At 46.1% G+C, this 25,783-nt stretch overlaps 1 protein-coding gene, 1 long non-coding RNA gene and 1 pseudogene across 5 annotated transcripts in view; 2 read left to right on the forward strand and 1 right to left on the reverse strand.

The window, feature by feature from the left end:
- Positions 1–25,783, forward strand: part of SIPA1L3 (signal induced proliferation associated 1 like 3) — a 238,994-nt gene that overhangs the window by 41,606 nt on the left and 171,605 nt on the right. Inside the window, exon 2 of one of the 4 annotated variants that reach the window (XM_086689628.1) lies at positions 11,018–11,101. The exons of the other annotated variants lie outside the window; for them this stretch is intronic. The gene's annotated coding sequence lies outside the window, so the exon portion shown is untranslated. The remainder of the gene's footprint in view (positions 1–11,017; positions 11,102–25,783) is intronic. 4 annotated transcript variants of the gene reach the window in all.
- Positions 15,532–17,183, forward strand: LOC147573583 (uncharacterized). The gene is made up of 2 exons (XR_015244849.1): positions 15,532–16,576; positions 16,809–17,183. It is a non-coding gene; the product is annotated as an uncharacterized LOC147573583 (long non-coding RNA).
- On the reverse strand, positions 18,169–18,416 carry LOC147573584 (signal recognition particle RNA; annotated as a pseudogene).

Genomic DNA, 25,783 nt, shown 5'->3' on the forward strand with positions numbered 1-25,783 from the left:
ATGGCTGTCTTATTCTGTGGATCTGTTCAATTCTGGCTTGTCTGTCTATAGGTCTGCTCCTTGCTCCCACCAGATTGTAACCACAGTCTAGCTGTGATCATGGTCTTTCCCATTTGTTTGCCACTGAGATTGCTGCTATTTCAGCAATCTCAGTGGGGCTTTTCCTTGCTCTGCTTGGAGTCAGTCAACCCCCACCCCCCTGCCCCCCAGCAGTGAGGTTTTCATGGCTTGCTCTGCTTTGGTCCGATTATAGCTCCAACTCTAGCACTGCTGGAGTGTGTGATGGGAGCCTGTGATGGGACATGTGATGATCATGTGATAGAAACAAGCTAAGTTAAATACCCCATACCTACACTGTGCATACTCGGAATTTCAACAGTTTCCCTTGAATAAATGTTTCTCGGGTTATTGTACACCTTTGATTTCTAGAGTCCTCAGATGGCTGTATTTAACACTTCAGTTTTATTTTTGGATTTTAGAAGAAACAATTTTCTGAGCTCCTCATTTCATCATTCCAGAGGTCTGGTTGGCAGTTTTGACTTTTGATTTTCTGTTTATCTTAAGACATACCCAGAGGTATTTACAAATTTTCAAATTTCAAATGCAAAACCTGGCTTTACTTTGTGATCTGTTGGGGAACTTTAAAAATTGTTTTTGGGGGGCACCTCGTGGCTCAGTTGGTTAAGCATCTGACTCTTGATTTCGACTCAGGTCATGATCTCACAGTTTGTGAGGTTGAGCCCCACGTTGGGTTCTGCACTGATAGCATGGAGCTTGCTTGGGATTTTCTCTCTCTCCCTCTCTCTCTGCCCCTCCTGCTTGGGTTCTCTCTCTCTTTCTTTCTCTCTCTCAGAATAAATAAACATTAAAAAAACTGTTTTTGTATTTTACTTTTTATTCTTTCTTACAAACAGTTGCAAACACAAGATATAGAGCAACATATATTATCTAATCATGACCAGTCTTATCTCATTTATATTCTGAATTCACCTTCCCCCCGCCGCCCTGCCTGTTATTTCAAAGCACACACTATATACATCATCTCCTTTCACCCACCAGTATTTCAGCATGTAGTTCTAAAAGGAAGTCTTTCTTTTTCTTTTTTATAAAATTTTTAAATGTTTGTTTATTTTTGAGAGAGAGCATGTGCGCACGAGCATGGGAGGGGCAGAGAGGGGGGGACAGAGGATCCGAAGCAGGCTCTGTGCTGACAACAGCCCAAATGCAGGGCTCGAACTCACGAACCATGAGAACATGACCTGAGCCTAAGTCAGACACTTAACCAACTGAACCACCCAGGTGCCTGGAGAAGGTCTCTTTTTAAAAAACGTAACCACAATACCATTATTATCGCTAAAACAGTAGTAACTCCTGAGTAACATCAGGTAGAGTTGGGGAACTTTGAAAAATAAGATTCCCGGTCCAGTGAGATAAGACTCGGTGAGGGAAGGTCCAGGCTTCAGGATAGCTTAAACTCTCCAGGTAATTGTGACATGCAGCCGAAGTTGTGAACCTTTCTTAGATTTCTCGTTAATCCGTTCCCAAAATTGTTCTTCCTTGATAGTTTAAATGCATTAGAGTCAGAGTATTGTGATAGGAGAAATTCTCTTTTGGAGAATTTAAGGTTTTTTTTTTTTTTTTTTCTTTCTTTTCCTAACATAGAATCAGTTTTTATGAACATTCAATGGATATTTTATAAAGACTGAATCTCATCTGCGTTCTGGTAAAAGTTTTATATAAACCTTTAAAACCAAGTTGCTAGTTTGTGTTATTTGAATTTCTCTAGCCTTATTTTTGGCCAGCTTTATCTGTTACTCTCCTAAAAGAAGTGTGTTCTCACAGTGATTATGATTTTGCCAGTTCTTATACTTCTAAATGTTTTAAACATTTAATTTCCTTCATAACTTTTTGCCATGTAGAGTGAAGGAAAACAGCAGCAGACTGTCTCCCTGCCGCCACCCGTCCCGCCAGCTCTTGCATTTTCCAGTCCTTAGTTGCACTTGGAATGTTTTCTGATGTTGGTGTCATCAGCTGTGTTGAGTTGACATCAAATGCCATTTCAGCCCTTCTGTCACAGGCCCTGTCTCTGCAGGGTTCATGTCAGGGACCCAGCCTTCAGCTGTGTCTTCAGTACAGCAGGACGTTGCCGCCTCCTGCCCACCCTCAGAAACACCTGCTGCATTTCTGATCATTGTGTGTGGTAGGCACTTTGGGGAAATACGCATATTAGAAGTGGCAAGCTGTGATTGAACACATGATTTTGCATGGCCCGGGTGTGTACTGGGCTAGTTCTCTACCCACTCCGTTAGTACCATTTGGTTTAGACACAGAGTCCCCCCCACTTCCCGGCTGTGTGATCCATGGCTCACTGTTTTTCCCAAAGGAAGTGCTAATAATTCATTTTGAATTCCTCTTGGGTTTTAATCCTTGGTCCAGAAACGATCTCTTTGAAGAAATGTTCCTCGGGAGGGAGAATCAGCCTTGCAGGGAGCTGGCAGGCAGCTGGAAGGGAGCTGCCCTTCCCAGCTTGCCCCAGTGGCCATGGGCTTCTGCCAGTCACATGTGCCACCTGCTTGGGCTCAACAAGGGATGCTTTGCAGTGACTTGCTCAAGACGACAAGGACAGGTTTGGACAGAGCTCCCTTTCCTTAAGGGAGAGTGACGGGGCCTTGATTTCGCGGGGGCTGGAGGGATGTCATTTGACCAGCTCAGAGTGGTGGGTCGTGGACTCCTGATCTGGGATTCAGGAGCATTCCTGTGTCTTCTGGATGACTTCTGCCACAGGCCTACCTCCCTGTGTGTTGCCCATCAGAGGCCAACTCTGTTCTCCAGTCTGCTGCAGGAGGGAGAGGCCGGATCATGTCGTGCCAGCCATTCGGGGTGGGGAAGTGGTTTTGATTCACCTCCACCCTCCTCTCCAGTGTTTTCTAATGCTCAGAATACTGGCCAGGATTGTCTTGCTTCTGTGTGGCCTCCAGAGACTTGCACCTCTGCAGCCATTCTTGTTTGTTCTCCTCACCTGCCAAGCAGTCGGGGGTCGGGGGTGGGGCAGGTGTCAGTCGTGCAGATGAAAAACAGGGAGGGCTCAGGACTTTTCTATATCCCAGGGTTGAGGGCAGAGCCGTTCCCACAAGGCCAGAGGAGCAAGCACAGTGGTTGGAAACATGGCTTCCCAAGGTGGACAGACCTGGGACTTCACACTGCTTACTGGGGAATTGGCTGCAGGTTACCATGCCCTTCTGGGCCTCAGTTTCCTCTTTGCAGTATTAGTTTTCCGGGGCTGCCATAACCAAGTACTAGAGACTGGGTGGCTCAAACAGCAGACATTAATTGTCCCGTTGTTCTAGAGGCTGCAAGTTAGAGATAAAGGTGTCAACAGGGCTGATTCCTTTTGAGGCTCATGAAGAGGAATCTGTTCCGTACCTTACTTCTAGTTTCTGGTGGTTTGCTGATAGTATTTGGCAATCCTTGGCTTCTGCTGCATCACCTTAATCTCTGCCTTTACCTTCACCTTGTGTTCTCTCTGTGTATGTCTGTGTCCAAATTTCCCCTTCTTGTAAGAACACTAGACATATTGGATTAGGGTTACACCCAGTGTAACCTCATTCTAACTTAACCAGCTACATCTGCAGCAACCCTATCTCCAAATAAGGTCAGATTCTAAAGTACTGAAGGTTAAGACTTCAACACATAAATTTGAGAGGGACATAATTCAACCTATCGCATTGGTCATACTGCCCATGCACCAGGGCTGTTGGGTTATTAGTTCATACCAATAAAGCACTTAGCTCCGTTCCTGTCACATAGTAATTGCTCAGTAATGTTAGTCTTATTGAGGGGCTTTGATGACCTCCTCTCTCGATGGGACCGTTGCCATACCTCCTGATTGACTCACTGCTTCTGTTCAAGCCTCTTCTGTTCCATTCTCCAGAGATAGAAATGAAGTCATATCATAGCCCGTTCGTAAACACTCCAGTGATTTCCCATTTCTAGCAGTCAGGATCTTAGGGCTACAGGGAATAGAAAACCCAACCCAAACTGGTTTAAGGAAATTGAGAGATTATTGGCTTAACATAATTGAAGTCCAGGGGTAATCTGGTTTAGGTACAGCTTGATCCAGAGTTCAGATAATGTTATTACCAATACTGAGGTTTTTTTCTCCTTGATCTCTCAGATGGTTCCTCTGAGCTGTTTTTACTTATAACATTTAGGGCACCAAATGTGTGGGGTTTTTCCTCATACCAACCGATTCTCCAACTCTCCAGATGCCAACTGGGTATGTTGCCATTCAATTCATTTCTGACACTAACTACCCAGAGTTAGCACCGACCGACCCTGCAGGTTAAGGGCTCAGTCCCACAAGACTGCCCCCACTTCAGACACCAGTAGAAAATTCCAGATTGCCACCTGTACTTCTGACCAACTGGCTGTAAATTGGGGTTCCAATAACCCCCTTCTCGGGTTTGATGATTTGCTGCTAGAATGGCTCACAGAACTTAGGAAGACACTTTCCTTACGTTTCCTGGTTTATTACAAAGTTTGTGACTAAGGAACAGGCAAATGGAAGAGATGCATAGGACAAGATCCAGGGGAAGAGGCACAGGGCTTCCATGACCATTTCAGGCACACCACCTCCCATGTGTTCACCAACCTGGGAGCTCTCCAAACCTGGTGTTGAGGGGCTTTTATGGAGGTTTCATTATGCAGGTACTGTTGATTAAATCACCGAACGGGGATGGTTAGCTCTATCTCCAGCCCATCTCCCTTCCTGTAGGTTGAGGGATGGGTGGGACTGCCAGTTCCAACCCTTTCACCATGCCTTGATCTTTCTAGTGACCAGCCCCTTTCCCGAAGCTATCTAGGGGCCTCTCAGCCAAGGGTGGCTTTATTAGCATAAATGCAGGTGTGGTTGAAAGGGGCTTGTTAGGAATAACACAAGATGTTCCCATCACCCCTGTCATTCAAGAAATTCTAACGATTTTAGGGGCACCTGTGTGACTCAATCGGTTAAGCGTCCAACTTTGGCTCAGATCATGATCTCGCAGTTCGTGAATTCGAGCCCTGCATCAGACAATGTGCTGACACCTCAGAGCCTAGAGCCTGCTTCAGGTTCTGTGTCTCTGCCCCTCCCCTGCTTGTGCTCTGTCTTTGTCTCTCAAAAATAAACAAACATTAAAAAAGAATTTAAAAAATACACATATAAAAAAAGAAATGTTAAGGATTTTAGAAGCTTTGTGTCAGCCACCAGGGACAAAGACCAACTATATATTTATCACAGTTCTGGTCTCAAGTTGGTTGTTCTCTGATAGTTACAAGATGATTGCAACAAATCTCAGCCTCAGCCTTGAATTATGAGGCTCAAGTCCAGTGGAAAAAGAGAATGAAAGACCTTTTTCGTGGGACCTTCTCCAAAAGTTCTTAAATTCACTGTGTGTCGGCTTAGGTCACGTGCCGCAACCATTACCATTGCCACAACCGGGGGAAGACAGGATGCCTTCGTGGGCTTTGTTAGGCCGGGGTCAGGGCTGGAGCTCCCTGGATATCTATCTCGTGGCCTGAAAGTGGGGGCTGTCTGGACTCCAAGTGAAAATAGGGTGCTTTGTAGGAAGAAGTCCTTGTTGTGGCCTACACGTGCACCATGATGCGGCCCCTGCCAGTCTCGCTCACGGCGCAGCAGCCAGGCTTTTGTGTAGTTTCTCAAACAAGCCAGGCTGTTTTCCTACCTCAGAGCCTTGGTATGTGCTCTCCTCTGACCTTAAAATGCTCTCTGCCTGTTGGCTTTTCACCTGGCCTTGTCCTTCTTTGTTTATTTTTTTTTAAGTTTCTTTATTTATTTTGAGAGAGAGAGAGAGAGAGCATGCATGCACACACATGAGCGTGAGCAGGGAAGGGGCAGAGACAAAGAGAATCCCAAGCAGGCTCAGTGCTGTCCACGCAAAGCCTGTCATGAGGTTTGATCACATGAACTGTGAGATCACCACCTAAACTGAAATCAGGAGTCAGCTGCTTAACCGACTGAGCCACTCAGGCACCCCTGGTCTTGTCCTTCTTATCCCTCAGATCGCATCCTAAATGTCAAGTCTTCTAAAAGGCCCTCCTGGACCATCCTGAATCTAAACTAGGGCCCCTGTTATTCTCACCTGGCAAGCCTTCAGAGAAGTTATCGTATTTAATTATACATTATGTTTACCTTTACATGTTTAATGTCTGTCTTCCCCACAGGAAGGTCAAGCCCAGGCCTATTTATATTCCCTCCCATTGCGTCCCCGATACAGAATAGGTGCTCAAAAAAAACCCAAAAAAACAAAAAGGTTTATTAAATGAATGTGGTTGAATTGGAATGGTTTACTCATTTAAAATTACTGCTAGCCTGTCACTGAACTGGAGCAGGGAATAATGACTAGCCGGAAGTATTAAAAACCTGAAGGGAAAGTTTTACTAGTTGATTAACTGAAATGCATGCTTCAGCCATGTTTTTGTAGGCCTGTTGGCAGTAATGATGCCCAGAACTTCCTTTTAGAGTCTTGGGGCCAGTTGACCTCTCACCTACATCTCCTAACAATGAAACCTTCACGTTCACTGGAGTATGACAGTTAACACATGTTTTTAATTAGCCTGTTAGTCATCTTATATCTGAGGAGGCCAGGGAGTGGAAAGCTAAGGTCAAGTGTTTTGACCATGCTGCTTACACTTCAGAATTTCTGCGAGGAGATTCTTGTCAAGGATGGAAGCCTTGTTCCAGGTCACCCCCTTCTCTCCTAAAGCCACAGTCAGCCTCTTAGTGCAGAGTGAAGAGGTCGCCAATTTTCTTCCCTGGCAGAAGGCAGGTGTGGGAATGCTCAAGGATGTGGGGGTGTATCTTATGGAAGAGTTAATTTGGGCAGTCATCAGGTAAAGCAGAAATACTGTAGAGTGAGACCACCTTTAACCTTTCCTTAAGATGTCGAGCATTAGTAAAATAATAGATTTGGCTGCTGTAACAGACCCAGAATAGTAGTGGTGTAAATGAGAGAGCAGTTAATTTGTTGCTCATGAAACAGTTTGAGAGTGAGCAGCCCGGGGCTGACACGGTGGCTTTGCAGTGTTGGGGGCTTGCCAGTTTGTCACTCCCCATTCCCGGGATGTTGCCCTCATCTGCGTGGTCCAGGATGACTCCCCACTGTCATGGGCATTCCAGCCCAGGGGAAGGGAGGATGTGAGAGAAGACAGAGCCTCCTTTAGTCTTAACGCAGGACATTTTTTTTTTTTTTACCTAAAATTCATACAAAATTTACCCTTTTGAGTGTACAATTCAGTAGTTCTCAGTGTATTCACAAGGTTGTGCCCTATCATCACAATCAAATTGCAGAACGTTTTCATTACCCCCCAAAGAAACCCAGAACCTGTTCACTCCCCCTTTCCCCCTCCTCCCAACCCCTGGCAACCACTAATCTACTTTCTGTCTCCATGGATTTGCCTGTTCTGGACCTTTCATGTAAACCGAATAATGCAATATTGGGCCTTTTGTGTCTGGCTTCTTTCACTCAGCATAATGATGGCCAGTACTTCATTTCTTTCTATGGCTGAGCATTCCTTTGTAGGGGTGTACCACATTTTGCTTCTCCATTCATCAGCTGATGGACCTTTGGATTATTTCCGCTTTTTGGCTCTTCTGAATGAAGTGTGAACTTTCATTTATGTATAAATTTTTATGTGAACGTATTCTTCTGATTTCTTAGATGTATACCTAAAAGTGGAATTGATGGGCCATGTGGTGACTATGTTTTAACTTTTTGAAGAACAAGGCAGAGGTTCTTAATGTTGGTGTGCCAGGGACTTTCTGACATCTACTTCTCAAAAGTGAAAGTAAAGAGGTCATCTCCATCTACCCCTCTAAATTACTGGAGTTCAGTTCCTGAATTCTACCACGCTTCAAAGGGGTGACCAGAAGTCATACACACCTCTTCCACTCCCATCTCATTGGTCTGAATTTGGTCAGGTGACCAAATTGCTGCAAGGGAGGCTGGGAACTGTAGTCTTCATTCACATCAGCCATGTGCCTGGCTAAATGTAGGAGTTCAGTTATTAAAGGGAAAGGGAGAATGGGTATTGGGAGAAGAAGTCAATATTACACTACACCCCATGCAGCCAGTTTCTTTCTGAGGTCTGTTCTTTCTTCTGAGAAGCACCTGCCAAAGGAGTTTGCCTTTAGAGGCCTCGTTGTATGAAAAATGTGCTTTTTGAAACACTAGATGCTACTCAGAGGGGCAAGCTGCTGCATGATGAACTGAGCTTGCCTGAGGGAATAACATATGCTTGACTCTCATCTCACATTCACGCCAGAACAAATGCTCATGAAGTGGAATAGTGGACATCTGTGCTATTTAAATTATTTGTCCTTTTTTAGGGGGGGAGAGGATTGAGGGGGTCAGGTGCATCATTGAATATGTGTGAGGTAAACATTTGATGCAACCTCTTTGTACCTTTTTGCTGTGCCATAGATGTGTGGTTGGCTTCTCAAATGACCAAATGTTGGTATTGTATTGGAATGCTTGATTCTAAGTGTCAGAACTCATCTTAGATCACCCAAGGCAGATGGGGACTGATTTATCAGCTCAGAATCCAAGAAAGTTAGCAACAAAGAGAGTGGGCAGCTTGGGTGTACAGAGGTAGGAAGTGGCAGGACACGTATGGCCCATTGGCAAAGTGACCTCCCCGTGGTCTTGGTTGTAGGGGTTGAAGAGCAGTGATACTGATGATAATAATGGTAACAGCTGGTCTTTATTGATCACTTACTGTATACCTGGCAGGGTGCATGGATGAATTCATTTTACAGCAACCTTGAGAGCTGGACCCTGCTGTGTCACCATTTTCCTGATGCACAGGGATTAATTGACCTGCTCAAGATCATGTTTGTTTATTTGTGGTAGAGGTAGGATTTGTCCCCAGAGGGTCCACTTGTGGCCTGTGCTTTTAATTTACCTTAGGAGGAAGGAGAGGGGGAAGGTAAAGTGCAGGAGTAGAGGCTTGAAATTCTGGACAGAAGAATGTGTGTTTACTTTCATGCCTTTGTTTCCCCAGTATTTATTTTTAACGATGACTTTAGAGTTTCCATAATTGTGCCATCGCAGTGGTACATCTCCCCCCTCCTTAGTGCCACCATGTAAAAGCTCAAGTGACTACTGATCTCTTTCTCTATCAATTCTAGGCCAGCCCTCAGCCTGGTTTCAGGTTTTAAGAGCCAGTGTTTTACTGTCCTAGTTTTAAACATGAATTTTTAAAAAAAAGCAGTTGATTTGTTACTAAGCACATATTTACGGCACGCACCAGGTGCCGGGGACACACAGGTACATCATTAAGCAAGTCCTTGCCCTCATGAAATTGACGATCTGGAAGGGAGGCAGAGGATTTAGACACTAAACAAATAACTTCACAAACATTGATTGCCACCGTGATAAATACCATAAAGTGGAAATATAGGGAACTTGGAGGGCATATTAACGTGTGGAGCAAAGGGCCAGACCCAGGGGTCGGGGAAGGTGGCGAGGGGGCTTCGTGAGAAGGTGTGTGTCTGTGCAGAGCCCTGAGGCCGAGAGGGCAGCGAGAGGGCAGCATCTGGGCAGAGGGGAAGCAGACCACCTCCAGGGTGAAGTTGAAAGGCCTAAGTACTGGTCGTAACCTGCCAACTCCCACTGGACTCTGAGGAGAATGCCTGCCGTCAAGGCTCCGCCCCCCCCTCCCCCCCCCCACCCCCCCACCCCCCCAGCAAGTCGGTTTCCTCATCTTTACGATGGGAGCTGCGACTTTGGTCATGGTGTCCACTGCGTTGGTTCCTGTGAGGGGTAATTGAATATTGTAGACAAGACCTCTAGAGCTGCTCCAGGCATGCAGCAGGGGCTCTGTGGGTATTAAGTGATTAAACCTTTTATGTTGTGGGACTTAAAAACAGCTAATAGAAAACCAGAATCCAAGTTAGGAAAGTGCTTGACAGGTGGGCTACCAGACATGGTGTGGGGGTGTGAGGCGCAACCACTGGATACCACCCCCCGGGAGGCATTCAGAAATGTGTGGAGCCGTTTGGTCTCACGGTAACATGGGGGCCAAGAATATTAAATTTCCTGCGATGCAGAAGACTGATGTCGTAGCGCGGGATTGTTCCACCCAAAGTGCCGGCAGTGGTCCTCTGGGGACGGCATCCACTAATGTGGCTCTTTTGCTCTCCCTCCTGCTCCTGTTGGATTTCCTTCCCTACATGGAAATATGGCTGCGTGTGTAGGTGCAGGCTGCCCGTGAATGCCCCGGCCACCAGTTCCACCTCCTACAATGTTCACAGGCTGCCCCCACCCTGTGGCACTGGGAAGCAGTGCCGGCTCACTGGCAGGTGTGAAACCAAGTAAATAGTCCTGGTTTATCAGTCAGGGTTCTTGGGTTGCAGGCAATAGAAACCAGCCTGGACACGTGCACTAGAAGTAAGACTGGGGTCAGGCAGCCCTGGGGCATCTTGAGGCGGGTATTCGGGGCCACGTCTTCAGGGCTGTCCTGGCAGAGGAGGAGGCGGTGAGGTGGCAGTGAAGACTGTAGCTGGCGTGAATCCCAACCTCACTGCTGCTTCACAAGTTTCCCAGTCTTTCGGTGCCTCGGTTTGTCAGCTGAAAGGGATAAACATAGAGTTCCTGCGAGGACCCTGTAAGGTGACACTTGGGACTTTTAAAACAGTGCTGAGTAGAGTATGTGGCTAGATAAAAGCCACTATTTTTATTTTATTCCTGTTATTATTATCGTTATTTTGTTATTTGTGTCGTGAGTACGTTATTAGTAGCATTAGTGTTATTTTTGTCAGCAGCTTGGAATTCACATTCCTGAGGAAGAGCAGCTGATTGGCCCAGCTTGGATCATGTGGCTGGGCGGGGCCTGTGATGCTGGCCGCCCACTGCCCTACCCCCAGGCCCCTGGTTACTTGCCTGTTTTGTGCCATGGCCTGTGCTGAGCACAGAGGACACAGAGGAGACAGTGGTAACACAAGGTGTCTTCCTGACAGGTCTCAAAGTTCAGAGGGAAAGAGCTGGAGAATGAGGATCCTGGTTAAGACCAAGTGCCTAGAACAACACTTGGTCCTTAGGAGGTCAGTAAATAGTTCTTTTTTTGTTTTCAGTTTATTTATTTATTTATTTATTTATTTATTTATTTATTTATTGAGAGAGAGCGAGAGAGAGAGAGGACCAGCGGGGGAGGGGCAGAGAGAGAGGGAGACAGAATCTGAAACAGGCTCCAGGCTCCAAGCTGTCAGCACAGAGCCTGACATGGGCTCGAACCCATGGACTGCAAGATCATGACCTGAGCCGAAGTCGGATGCTCAACTGACTCAGCCACGCAGGCTCCCCCCACCCCCAGTAAATAATTCTTGAATGAACAGACACACAGGAAAATGCAAGAAGTTTATGGGAGCACGCAACCAAAGCATCTACTCTCTATAGCCACCACTGATTTTAAAAGAAGCTCATGGTTGCACCTGCAGCTTCCAGGTAAAGTGCAGAGGGGCATGTGCCTGCATGTTCTCGCACACAGTAGATGTTTAATAAATGGCCACTGAATGATCTCCTAGGTGCGTAGCCCTGCAGCCCACCCAGTGTGATGGTTGGGGACAGACCCAGAATTGGGGAGCTGGCTGCCTTTTCTGTGGAACAGGATGTGTAGACGTGGCTCCAGGATGCATCTCTGTGGAATGCGGTTGCTAATACAAATGAACTTCCTTACGTCACAAGGCATCTATTATGTGAACAGTTGGATGACTCACTGTGGGCCTGGGCGGGCTCTCAAGGGGAGTTTCATAGCCGCGGTTACGTTTCAGGCTTCCCTTCAGAGAATGGCTTTTCTCCACAAAAAAGACTCTTAATAAGAAAGATAATAATAGCTAGCACTTTCCAGGTGCCTGACACTGTTCAAAGGGATTAACCCATGGAATCCTCATTACATCCCATGAGGGCAGTATTAACATGATCCCCATGGCGCTGAGACTCAGGGAGGAAAAATACCTTTTGGGTTCCCAGCCAGTGAGGAAGAGAGTTGGTATTCTGGCCACGGTCTCTCACTCCAGAGCTTAGGCTCTTCACGCCATACAGTCTCCTTTCTCTCCATAGTACTGAGTTTAAAACAGTATTTCATTAATTTGCACACGGTACCTCAGTGAAAAATAAAATCAACTTTCTTCCTTCCCCTGAAGCAGTCACAGAAGCAGAAGCAGCCAGTGTGGCCTGTATCCTTTCAGAAAGTCTCTGTGTATGTACGACTACTGTATAAATGCCGGCCAGACTCTCATCAACACCGAGGGCAGCAGGCCACAGTCCACGGGCCATATTTGGCTCCACTGCCTGTTTCTGTAGGACCCAGGCTTTTACACTTTTACATTTTTAACGGTTGAAAAAAAATCAAAAGAACATTTCATGACGTGTGAAATCACACGGCCTTTGGGCTTCCGCATCCATGAATAAAGTTTTACTGAAACACAGCCAAGCTCCTTTGGTTATGTATGGTGTGTGGCTGTGTCCACACCGACAGCAGAGGTGAGCAGTTGCGACAGAGACCACATGGCCCCCAGGCTTAAAGTACTTACTCTCTGGGGGCTCTGCGGAAAGGGTTTACTGATCCTTGCACCACACGCTTTCCTTCAATAGTGTGTCGTAGAGCACTTTCCTTGCAAGGTGACTGTGTTCCCTTCCCCCTCACCCATTTGTTTCATGGAGACAGCTGGGCTGCAAATTGTGGGCCAAGCCCAGGTGTGCGGCAGGAGGTGGGTTGGTTGGTGCATCCACTCACGCTCACCCTAAGCGTTTCTTGGGCACCAGCTGCGTGGCAGGCTCCCGGCTGGCAGCCACAGCAGGTCTGGGCCTGCGCTCAGGAATCCACAGGCACGTGGGGGAGTCAGACATTCTCAGGCAGTCCCACCCAAGGATGCATTCCGGTGCCTTCTCTGACCCTCTCTGTCCATTACTCCTGCTTTGTTTTTACTTGTGACCCTTTTTAAAAATTAGGCCATGCATTTATATGCTTGAAAAGTCCACCTGTGTGTGTGTATGTGTGTGTGGACACACAGTGACAGGTCTTTCTCTGCTACTCCTTTTCCTGCTTGCCTTGTTCCGCCACCCCTTAAGCAATCATTTGTATTAGTTTTTGCATATCCTTCTAAAGTGTTTTAATGCAAATACTGATAATCTATTTTTATACCCCTTTTCCTTATACAAAATGTAGCTAACACCCTATCCTACACTTTGCAGTTTTTTGTTTCTTTTTTGAAATCTCTGTTTATCCAGTCCAGTGGTTGAACACTAGGGGTTAATTAGGGGAGAGAGAAAGGTGTGTATTGAGGAAGAGCATGTATTGAGAAAACAGCATGAACAGCATGTGTGGAGGTCCTGGGGAGTGTGCCTTCCTCCAGGCAGAGGGAGGGCCTGTGAGTTAAAGCAAAGAGGAGGGCCCTGTTCTGTCTGCCAGGGCCTGAAGGTCGAGGGAGGAACTGTGGCCTTGATTCTAGGAGCACCTGGGTGTGAGGTTCTGCTCTGTTTCCTTACATGCCCTGCTTTTCTCTGTGGCCAAGTGCATGTGGCCTTTATCACGTGTGGCAAAGGAGAGGCCAAGAATGTCCTTGAGATCAGGTTATTGACTGTGGTTGATAATGAAAGAAAATTTCTCTTGTAAGCTCTTCCTAGGAGTTGTGATCTAGTATCTAGTGGTTTGCAGGCCTGTGCCTCTGGCCTCAAGGGTCCTTACCAATCATGTGACACAGGACAAGTCCATCACCTCTCGTCTTTTCGGTAGACACAGTCACGATGCCAACCACAGGGGTTTTTGGAGGGTGACACACACACCGTGCTCAGTTCCGAGGTTGCTACATAGTAAATGCTCAATATGTGGTAATGAGGGCTTCATTTATTTTTATAGGCTTGACTTGGGCTCACACTTAACATAGCTCACAATGAAGACTTTTGATTTGGGAGCCTGATCACCTGGATACTGATAACCCCTCTCTGCCAGTTACTGTCTACGTTGGGCAAGTAACGTAACCCCTGCATCTTGGTTCTTTGCTGAGGAGGAAAGGAGTTAACATTTGTATTGCACTTAAAATAGTGCATGCAAGTAGTGACATCAGTGAATGCCAGCTATTATTATTATTATTATTATTATTATTATTATTGTTACTGCACACACTCTGCTTTCCGTCAGAGTCTCTACGTTAGACTCTGGGGAACTTAATGTCAGTGATAGCAGTGCCACCATCATTTCAGGGAAACAGTGCCCTTTGTTACCATTAACACCTCACCACTTCCAAAAAACACCCTTCTACAAATACCCGGAGCAAAGGATTGCCTATTTAGTCAAGAATGGTAATTCCACTAGACTTCTCTTTATATGTCATGGGCCATATAAAACCATGTGACTGCCCTTAACTGCAAGGACGGCTGGGAAATCTAGAATTTTCCTAATTGTCTCTCCCAGTAGAATAGAAATGCGTTATCACAGGGGTGCTCTGTAAGTATTTGCAAGTCTAACCATCAGGAGGGGCTCTCCTCCCAGCATATGACACACGTCCACATTGTTGGGGTTGATTTGCAGAAAGTGACCCATGGATTGTGGCAGAACTCCTGGCCTCCAACCTGAAGTGCTGGAGGAAAGTGTGTGAGGGACACAGTTCTAAAGCCCCTTGAGTTGTATCCATCTAATCAGGGCAACAATTATACCTCCTAGATCAAAGTCGAGAGGCAGGCTCTGGGGAAGAGTGACTAGAGCAGCTGGAGAAAGGCTGCAGAACCGGTTTTTTTCCGTGCAGGTCTGTTTACCTACTTGCCTGTTTGCCTAGAGGACCATCCCATTGGCTCCTAGAGGCCTTCCAGGTCATCACCTCCCTTGGGCTGGGCCTCTTTTTGCAGATGGCTGGGCCCCCTTGGGCCAGGGAGTGCCTACTGTGTGTCAGGGCACTGTCCAGGGTGCTGGAGATAACAATAAGTAACACTGTGCACCGACCACATGCCAGGCATTGCAGGTTTAACTCAGTTAACCCTCTCAGCAGCCCCAAGAGATGGGTCTGCATTAGGCCCATTACAGACATGTGAAAAAGCAAGTCTTAAAAAAAACAAAAAACGGGGTTCCTGGGTGGCTCAGTTGTTTGGGTGTCTGACTCTTGGTTTCAGCTCAGGTAGTAATCTTACAATTCGTGTGATTGAGCCCCGTGTCAGGTGCTGTACTGACAGTGTGGAGCCTGCTTGGAATTCTCACCTTCTCTGCCCCTCTCCAGCTTGAGCTCTTGTTCTCTCTCTCAAAATAAATAAACTTAAAAAAATCAAAATAAAACCCTTACTTTTCATAATGTTCATTTTTTTAAATTGAATATCTGGTATTTCAGAATAACATGCACCTTTTTATTGATGGCTTATTTTGTTAGCCTAATTTTTTTTTTTTAGTATTTATTTATTTATTTATTTATTTATTTATTTATTTATTTATTTATTTTGAGAGAAAGAGGGGGAGAGAGAGAGAAAGAGAGAGAGAGAGAATATGAACGAGCCATGGAGGGGCAGAGAGAGAGAGGGGACAGAGGATCTGAAGCTGGTTCTCTGCTGACAAGAGAGAGCCCAATGCGGGACTAGAACTCCTGAAACATGAGATCATGACCTGAGCCGAAGTCGGATCCTTACCCAACTGAGCCACCCAGGTGCCCCTAGCCTGATTTTTTTTTTAAATAGTGTTTGCTTTTCAGAGCACTTTCAGATTCATAGCACAATGGAGTATACTCCCTACCCATGCATGGTATGGGGGTGCATACTTACCCCACCCATGCATGGACCTCCCCTGTTATCAACATCATCCACCAAAGTGGTACATTTTTACAATTGATGAACCTACACAGACACGGTGTCATCACCCAGAGTTCATAGTTTACAGACTCTTGGGGTACATTCCGTGAGTTTGGACAAATGTATAATGACACATACCCACCATTGTAGTACCATACAGAGTAGTTTCACTGCCCTAAAAATCCTGTGTGCTCCACCAGTTCATCCTTTCCTCCTCCTAACCCCTGGCAATCATCAATCTCTTTGCCGCCTCCATTGTTTTGCCTTTCCCAGGATGTTGTATGATTGGAATAATACAGTATGTAGCCTTTCCAGATTGGCTTCTTTCACTTAGTAAATACACTTAAGGTTTCTCTATGTCTTTTTACGGCGTGAGTAATATTCCACTGTTTGGATGTACCAGAGTTTATCCGTTCATCTACTGAAGGACGTCTTGGTTACTTCCAGCTTTTGGAAATTATGAATAAAGTTGCTATACACATCTCTGTGCATGTTTTTACATGAACAGAAATTTCTAACTCCTTTGGGTAAATGCCAAGGAGCATGATTGCTAGATCGAATGGTAAGAGTATGTTTACTTTTATAAGAAACCACCAAATTGTCTTCCAAAGTGGCTGTACCATTTTGCATTACCATTAGCAGTGAATGGGAGTTCCTGTTTTCCCACATCCTCACAAGCATTTGGTGTCAGTGTTCTGGATTTGGCCATTCTACTAGGTGTGTGGTGGTATCTCGCTGTTGTTGTTGTTTTTGTTTTTTTTTTTTAATATTTATTTCTGAGACAGAGAGAGACAGAGCATGAATGGGGGAGGGGAAGAGAGAGAGGGAAACACAGAATCAGAAGCAGGCTCCAGGCTCTGAGCTGTCAGCATAGAGCCCAACACGGGGCTCGAACTCACAAACCGTGAGATCATGACCTGAGCCGAAGTCGGTCACTCAACCGACTGAGCCACCCAGGCACCCCTCGCTGTTGTTGTTTCTAAGTAAGCTCTGTGCTCATCATGGGACTTGAACTCATGACCCTGAGAGTCACATACTCTACTGACTAAGCTAAGCAGGTGCCCCTCTTGTTTTAATTTGCATTTCCCTGTTGAATATAATGTGGAGCATCTTTTCATATGCTTGTTTGTCATCTGTGTATCTTCTTTGGTGAAATGTCTGTTAAGATATTTGGCCCATTAGGGGCGCCTGGGTGGCTCAGTTAAGCGTCCGACTTTGGTTCAGGTCGTGGTCTCACGGTTTGTGAGTTCGAGCCCCACGTCAGGCTCTTTGCTGACAGCTTGGAGCATGGAGCCTGCTTTGGATTCTGTGTCCCTCTCTCTCTGCCCCTCCCCGACTTGTGCTCTGTCTCTCTCTGTCTATCAAAAATAAATAAACGTAAAAAAATAAATTAAAAAAAGATATTTGGCCCATTTTTTAAATCTTTTGCAAATGTTTTCTCATAATCTGTGGCTTGTCTTCTCATTCTCTTGACATTGACTTTAACAGAGCAGAAGTTTTGAATTTTAGTGAAGCCCAGTTTCTCAACTCTTTTTTTCATGGATTATGCCTTTGGTGTTGTATCTAAAAAATGATCACTATACCCAAGGTCATCTAGGTTTTCCCCTGTGTTATCTTCTAGAAGTTTTAGGATTTTTTGTTTTACATTTAAGTCTGTGAACGGTCCATTTTGCATTAACTTTTGCAAAAGATGTAAGGTCTGTGTCTAGATTCATTTTTCTGCATGTGGATGTTCAGTTCCAGCACCATTTGTCTAAAAGATTATCTTTGCTCCATTGTGTCATCTTTGCTTCTTTGTCAAAGATCAGTTGACTGTACTTATGTGGGTCTATTCAGTTCCATTAATCTATTTGTCTGTTCTTTTACCAATACTACACTGTGTTAACTACTGTAGCTTTGGTTTTTGTTGTTGTTTAATTTTTCTTTTAATATTTTTTTTTTTTTGATAGAGCATGAGTGGGGTTGGGGCAGAGAGAGAAGGAGACACAGAATCCAAAGCAAGTTCTAGGCTCTGAACTGACAGCACACAGCCCGACTCAGGGCTCGAACTCACAAACCATGAGATCATGACCTGAGCCAAAGTTGGATGCTTAACTGACAGAGCCACCCAGGCGCCCCTTAACTACTGTAGATTTGTAATTGGGTATTATCAGTCCTCTGACTTTGCTCTTCTTCTTCAGTATTGTTTTGGCTATTCTAGGGCTTTTGCTCTCCATGTAAACTTTAGAATCATTTTGTCAATATTCAGAATCACTGGGATTACATTGAATCTACAGATTAAGTGGGAAAGAACTGATATCTCTTTTTTATTTTTTTATTTTTATTTTTTTTGAGATGAGGTTTCACTGTGGTGCCCAGGCTGAAGGCACTGGCTGTTCACAGGCATGATCCCACTACTGACTAGCACAGGAATTTTGACCCTGCTCCATTTACAACCTGGGTTGATTCACTCCTCCTTAGGCAACCTAATGGTCCCCTGCTCCTGGGAGGTCACTGTACTGATGCTGAACTTAGTGCTAACACCCAGTGGGCATCCTCATGCCTCAGCCTCCCGAGTAGCTAGTACTACAGGCATGCGCCACCACACCTGGCTGGAAAGAACAGATACCTTGACAACACTGAATCTTACTATTTATGAACATAGAATATCTCTCCATTTATTTAGTTCTTTGATATCTTCCATCAGAATTTTATAGTTTTCCTCTTGTACATATTTTGTTAGATTTATACCTGAGTATTTCATTTTGAGGGATGCCAATGTACCAAGGTATTGAGTTTTTAATTTCAAATTCCACTTTTTCATTGCTGGTATATAGGAAAGCAATTGAGTTTTTATATTGACCTTGTATCCTACAGCCTTGCTATAATCAACTATTCCAGGAGCTTTGTGTTTTCTTTTGGTTTTTATTTGATTCTTTAGGATTTTCTACACTTATGATCATGTCATCTGTGAACAAAGACAGTTTTATTTCTTCCTTTCCAATCTGTATACTTTTTATTTCCTTTTCTTGTCTTATTGCATTAGCTAGGACTTCCAGCATGATGTTGAAAAGTAGTGGTGAGAAGGGGCATCCTTGCCTTGTTCCTGATGTTAGTGGGAAAGCTTTGAACTTCTCAAATCAACTACAATGTTACTGGGGCACATGGGTGGTTCAGTTGAGCATTCAACTTCAGCTCACGTCATGATCTCATGGTTCATGGGATCGAGCCCTGTGTCAGGGTTTGTGCTGACAGTGCAGAGCCTGCTTCGAATTCTCTGTCTCCCTCTCTCTCTGCCCACCCCCCACTCATGTGCATGCACTCACTCTCTCAAAAATAAATAAACATTTTTAAAAAAATTAAGATGTCATAGACTTTTTTTTTCATTCATTAGTTCACCTAAGCCAAATGTTTGGAAGGTGGGGACCTTGCATCCACATCCCTTAGCCCAATTCTGACCATGCAATAGGTTTTAAAAACATTTCTGAATGAATGAGTAAGTAAATGATGCATGTGGTACAGTGAACAGCTAAACAGAACTTACATGGAGTATCTTCTGGGCAGATGTCAAATCAGGGTTAGAGAGGCACTTAGAGAGGTGTAGGGCAGTGACTGAAAGCAGACTTGAGCCATGGGCTGAGGTTCAAATCTGCAGCTTACTTGCAAGGCAGTGCCCTTTTCAGGACTTCGGCGTTCTCATCTGTGAGGTGGGGTTAATAATAGGACCTACCCCTGAGGTGGCTGTGAGGGTTAAAAGAGTTGGAATTGTAAAGTGTCTGTCTCACAGGCACATGTGTAAGAGTTATCTATTGCTAGTGGGCCTTATGTGGGAGTTTTGAACAAGAAGAGTGATTGAGTTTTAGCTTCAAGTATGTGGAGTAACAGCAAGCTCGATTCCAGGGCAAGGTGAAGTTCAATCCAGTTCAACCAGTGACTTCAGCCAAAAACAGCTGTCCAGCAATGATCTTGTATTTTATATATAAAATATAAAATTTTATACCCAACTCTGATCAACAAATTTGCTTAGTACAGATCTGGTTATAGAGGTGGAATTTGTGGAGTTGTGAGCAACTATGTTGCTGGGAGAAAGATACAGCTGGGCTGAGTCTCCTGAGAATAATGAGTCACTTTCTCAGATGCCCTGTTTTTCCAGTCTCAGGGAGCACTGCCATAAACCCTGTGCAGGGGTGGCCTGGGCAATGGTTAAGGGCCCTGCGCTGCATTTGCTCCTTTACTAAATTGTGACCTTGGGCAAGTGACATCACTTTCTCAAGCCTTGGTATCTGTCTCCGTAAAATGAAGAACAAGTTCATCACAGGCTTATTAGTGAGCCTTGAACTAGTGAAGCACCTTGTACAGTTCCTGGCACATAGTAAGTGTGCATTAAAGCTGCATTAATATTATTGTAATTGTTTTTGTTGTTTTTATTGTTCTTTGGTTGCTGTGGAATATGGCTGGTCCCATACTCCACAAATAGAGTTTACAACTCTAGCAAACTAGAGCCTATTGTTCTGGTGAACCCTTCCGAAGAGAGTCATCATTTCCTTAAACTGACTAGAAATAAAGATTCATGTATTCATTCAGCAGTATTTAGAGGGCTTCTGCTCTGTGTCAGACACTCAACTAAAAGAAGATACTGTGTGATATGAGCAATTGGTGAGAGGGGTACCTTAGTGGGGTTAGGAAGCACCTGTCTAAGGAAGTGACATTTGATATGAGATTTGAAGGATGAAAAGGGGCCAGCCATGCAAAAAGTTGAAAAAAGAGGGTTCCTGGCAGAAAGGACAGCAGGTACAAAGGCCCTGAGGTAGGAACGAGTTTGGCAAGTTGGAGGAACAGAGAAGAGGCTGGCATGGCTTGAGTTGGATGAACAAGATTGAGAATGTGATGGGAGAAGTTTGTAGGCCCTGAGTTTGCTCCCTGAAGCCTCCACTTTCTTCCATCCATGAGAGTATTTGGAGGAAAGGGCTGTGGGAGGCTGATTTTGGCATCTGGGAAGAGGTATGAGGGGACCAGAGGCCTGGCACCTGCCTCGCTCCAACTTTCTGAAGGCCCTTACTCAGAGACTCTAGTCCATGAGGAAAAGACCCTTTACCCCAGAGCTAGGTTCCCTGATTTAAAAAACATTTTTTTAAAATGTTTGTATTTACTTTTGAGAGAGAGAGTGTGAGTGGGGGAGGGGCAGAGAAGGAGGGAGACACAGAATCCAAAGCAGGCTCCAGGCTCTGAGCTGTCAGCACAGAGCCTGACACGGGGCTTGAACCCACGAACCACGAGATCATGACCTGAGCCGAAGTTGGATGTTCGACCGACTGAGCCACCCAGGCACCCCCTAGGTTCCCTGATTTTTTTAGACAATAGTGTGGTTTACATTTTTATCCCAAAGGTGGTGGCTCAGCTGTGCTTTTTTTTTTTTTTTTAATTTATTTATTTTGAGAGAGAGAATCCCAAGCAGGCTCTACACTGTCAGCAGAGCCCTATGTGGGGCTCGAACTCATGAACCGTGAGATCATGACCTGAGCCAAAATCAAGAGTTGGACACTTAATTGACTGAGTCACCCAGGCGCCCCAAGCCCAGCTGTGCTTTGATGCTCTGTGTCTGAAGCCTACTTTCTTCTTCCCCAAAGTAGGACAACCGAAAGCTAGCTGCCCTGGCAAAGTGCCAGAGAACAGCGCAGCCAAATGGAGCCTGTTTCTTGGGGGGGGGGGAAGAGGGGAGAGGCGGGGATTAATGAGGATTAATGAGCTCTTTCCTTTGTGCCAGAGGTAAGGAAGGTATTAAAATACCAAGGCTTGGTACGATAGAGCAGCAGGTAGACTCCTAGACTTGGGTTTCAGCTCTGACTTCCCCACTTGCCCACCCATGGGACCTTGGGCAAATGATTTACCTGTGCCTTGCCTTTGCTTTCTCGTCTGTAGAATGGGGACAGTAGTTCCCATGCTTAGAAAAGTGCACACAGGAAGTACTGGCTATAATTATCATCACCTTGCGATTTTACGTCACAGTGAGATGAAGTCCTCTTTCCTCTAGTTGTTCATGAACAGTTACGATGCTCGGATTTGACTCCTGTTTCTCCGCATCGGCCAGATTCTTGCGCAGAAGCTTGGTGTCTGGTAGACAGCCAGGTCTCGGGTGCCAGAAGCAGCTCTGCCCCTGGGTGGTGGGGCGGGAGGTGGAGGGGTGGAACAGGTTATTTGATGCCAAGAAGCTGAGGGTTGATGGGATATCTGTCGCTAGAGATCGAGGACTGTGTGGAACCTCCACTCTCCACAGTGGCTGCTCCCTCCAAAGGGCCAAAGGGCCAAAGACCCAGCAATGGAGATTTTCTCAGAGCTCCCTCATTTGCATTCACTGAATGTACCTGAGAACCACCTAGGAATCTTGCTAAAATGCAGATTCTGACTCATCAGGTCTGGGGAAGGACCGAGGGCCTGTGTATCCAAGGAGCTCCCAGGGGATACCAATGCTGCCAAATGCCCCTGCTCCTTGGACCACGGCTCCTCCCACTGGACCCCTCTCACCGAATCCAGTCTGCATTTTCACCAAATCCCTTGATGATTCACTATTTTTTTTTTGCACTTTGAGAGCCTAGATCAGGGTTTCTCAACCTCAACACTGTTGGCCTTTTGGGTGGGATCATTCTTTGTTCTGGGGGCTGTCCTGTGCACTGTGGGACTGACCACTGACCATGGGATGCGAGTAGCAGCAGCGCCCTGCCCCCACTCATGACCATCGAAAGTGTCTGCACATGTTCTCTGGGGTAGGGTTGGCAAATCACCCCCAGATGAGAACCAGTGGTCCAAAGCCCTCAAGCCTAGCTGTGCCCACAGATGCAGCACAGGTCGTGGCTACTTTCATTCTGGGTGGAGTCAGGATCCACACCAAGCCTTCCTACTCAGGATGCATTCTTTAACTTGTTAACATCACTGCTCATTGGCACAGCACATCCAGGCTGGGCCTTGGGTTTCCACCCACCCAGTGAAGGTGCTAGGTCCTTACTGAGCCAGCCTTAGAGACGAGGATTTGGGGTTCACTGCTGTGTTTGTTGATGTTGCTTAGAAAGACAACCATGGGGGCCACCCACCTGGCCTCTTGTTTGGCCTGGTGTCTGTTTGCATGAGTAGAGCTCATATGTTTACTTAGGGTTCTGTGTGACAGGGTCCGGGAGGCACCTTCTCTGGTGTGTCCTCTGCAGAATTCTAGAGTGGTGTCGGCTCCTGTTTCTGTCACTGCTGAGCCACCCTGCAGTGTTTCTGAGTCATTTTATACCACATCTTGATCTCTGTGACCAGATGGACTAGATCACCAGACGCCTGGGGACAGGGATAGAGGCATCTTTTTTTGGTTTGTCAGGTCTGGCAGGTGGTAGGTGCTCTTGTTAAATAGATCTGAGGGCCTCATTCAGTCACTGGATGTCTCTTTGGGGGGCCTCTGGTGTGGCAGGCACCACCTTGGGCACGGCATGAAAGGGGAAAGAAGCAAATTGAGACAATCAGAGGGTTCTCTTCATACAAGACCCTGATTGTGGAGGGAGTGTTTATTGAATTCCATCTCCTGCCAAGTCCCGGGGGTGTGGAACACTAGCCTCACCTTCATGGAGCTTTCTGTTTGGTCTGGGGGTATGGACGAAGTATAAACATATAAACAACCAAACAAGCCAAATAATTGCAAGTGGACTATAATTACTGCTGTCTCATGGCTGGTCAGCAGGTCTTTTGAGAGAGTCTGCTTTTTCTTGATGTGTAGCTGGTGGGTGATCGCAGGGTCTCAGAGGCCCAGTGGACATCTCTACCCACCTAAGGGGTGGGAGTATGTTTTATTGGGTCACTCACACTAATAGTAGCAAACGTTTATATAGTTCTGAGTGCCAGGGCCAATTCTAAGTGTTTTAAATTCCCACAACCTTATGATGTTGTGCTATCATTATTCCCCTTTAACAGATGAGGAAACTGAAGCACAGGGAGGGGAGATAACTTACCTGAGATCCCACAGCTGGTAAATGGCAAAGCTGGGATTTGAACCTAAGCTCTCTGTCTTTAGAGTCCTTGCCCTTATGCACTCTGTGAACGCATTAGGCATTTGGACGGGACCAAGATGGCTCACTGATCGATCTGTCTGGAGACCGGAGGAAGGCTCTGCTGGTGCAGAAAGGGGAGCACCAGTGGCAGACCTTCAGGGAAGAAACACCTCCTCACACCCCCAGAGCAAAGGCCATGGAGCAAAACCTAACAGAAGGGCAAGGGAGAGAGCAGTGTCACTGGTCAGTTACCATCACCCTGGAAAGACCTGGCCTGGCTCCCGGAGCCCCCCTGCAACATGAGTTCAGTGGGTTCATTGCTGAGGAAGGGGATGTGCTGATAGCTTCCTGGAGACCGTGCAGAGTAGCAGTTACCAGGAAAAGTGTGGCTGCTGAACTCTGTACTGCGCTGTGCTACCCTGTTACAGAAAAGACGGTCCACCCCATTTTCTCAGAGCTAGAGACTGATTTCTGTTAGGGGCTTGCTGGGAACAGGGAGATCTGGGATGGAGGTTGGGTATGAGGCTGTGAAGTCTTGTAGCCAATGGCTTCGGAGTCACACCGTAGGTAACTTTTTCCTGACTCCACCCTATACTAGCTGTGTGACCTTGGGCAGGTGACTTCACCTCTCTGAGCTTCAGGCTCTTTGTTTTTAAAATACCTACATTATTGAGCTGTATGTGTATGGGAGTGGTGGTGTCAGTTCACTGAGGTCATCTTACATGAAGTGTTTAGTCCAGAACTTGGCACTCCATGAGCACTCAGTACACAAGAGAGATTATGCTGTGGGAGGTAGTGTCACCAAGTGCTTAAGGCAGGGCCTCTGGAACCACCACTCCCAGCTCATTGGCCTTGGGCCACTGGCTTTAGCCTCCATGCAACTGCATTTCCTTATGCTAAAACAAGGGTAATGTTAGTCCCCTCCTCATAAGGATGCTGTGAGCATTCAGTGAGTCAGTACTTGTGAAGCATTTAGCACACGTTAGCACATGGCCTTACACTCATGGTAAGCCCCGTAAGCACGGGCTGTCATGATGGCGATCAATTAAGAATGTGAGCATGAGGCCTAGCAACTAGGTGAGGAGAAACCTTCCACTGAATTATGTTATGAATGGGTTGGTTTTAGAAAACTACAGTTTGGTCAGCCTGCTCTCCTTTGGGCATGAGGGATGGTGACGTGAGGTTCTGTTTGGTTGTGTCAGAGACTCTTGTCCTCCTTTCAGAGGAGAGTTGGCCTCTCGGGGCTGAGTGACGTGAGCTCAGTGGGGACAGTGAGGAAGCCAGGGAGTGGAGGAGTGCTGTGACCTCCAGGAGTAAAGGAGGGTTCCATTCAGGTTCTGCTATATGCTGGCTCCATGGTCGGTTGTACACGGTGAGAGTGAGCACGAGATTTGACAGACCTGGGTCTCAGGTGTTCCCAGCTTCCCAGCTACTTGACTTTAGGCGAGGTCCTCAGGCTCGCTCAATATCAGTGGTCCATCAGCGTAGATCTTGGTCAGTGCTGGCTGTTGTAGGGACAGCAGAGTAGCGAAGAGGTCAGAAGGGCAGCCCCAGAGTCAGTCACCTGGATTCAGCCCTGGCTGTGGGACCTTGAGCAAGTGACTTAATCCCTTCTGAGCCTCAGTTTCCTCATCTGTGAAGTGGGAGTAATACCACCTGCTTCACATGGTACCATTTGAAGATCGTGAGTCAATCTGTATAAAGTCCTTAAAGCAGCACGTGGCACAGAGAATGTCCTTCATGCATGTTGGCTTTATTGCTGTTGTCTTTAACCCATCCTAGAAGACAATGTAAGTAGAAGGTATAAACCATGGATGTGTCCCAGGGGAATGGCGCCCTAATGAGGGAGTTTGGGAGAGATCTCAGCCTCTGGAAGGGTTATTTAGAGCAGGCATTTGGGCTTTTGTGTTTCTAGAATGGTGCAAGGTGCAAGGGAGAGAGCGTGCTGACTGGGAATGATGT

Source organism: Puma concolor, chromosome E2 (genome assembly GCF_028749965.1).
Source record: "Puma concolor isolate L17-30 chromosome E2, mPumCon1.1.hap2, whole genome shotgun sequence".
NCBI lineage: Eukaryota > Metazoa > Chordata > Mammalia > Carnivora > Felidae > Puma > Puma concolor.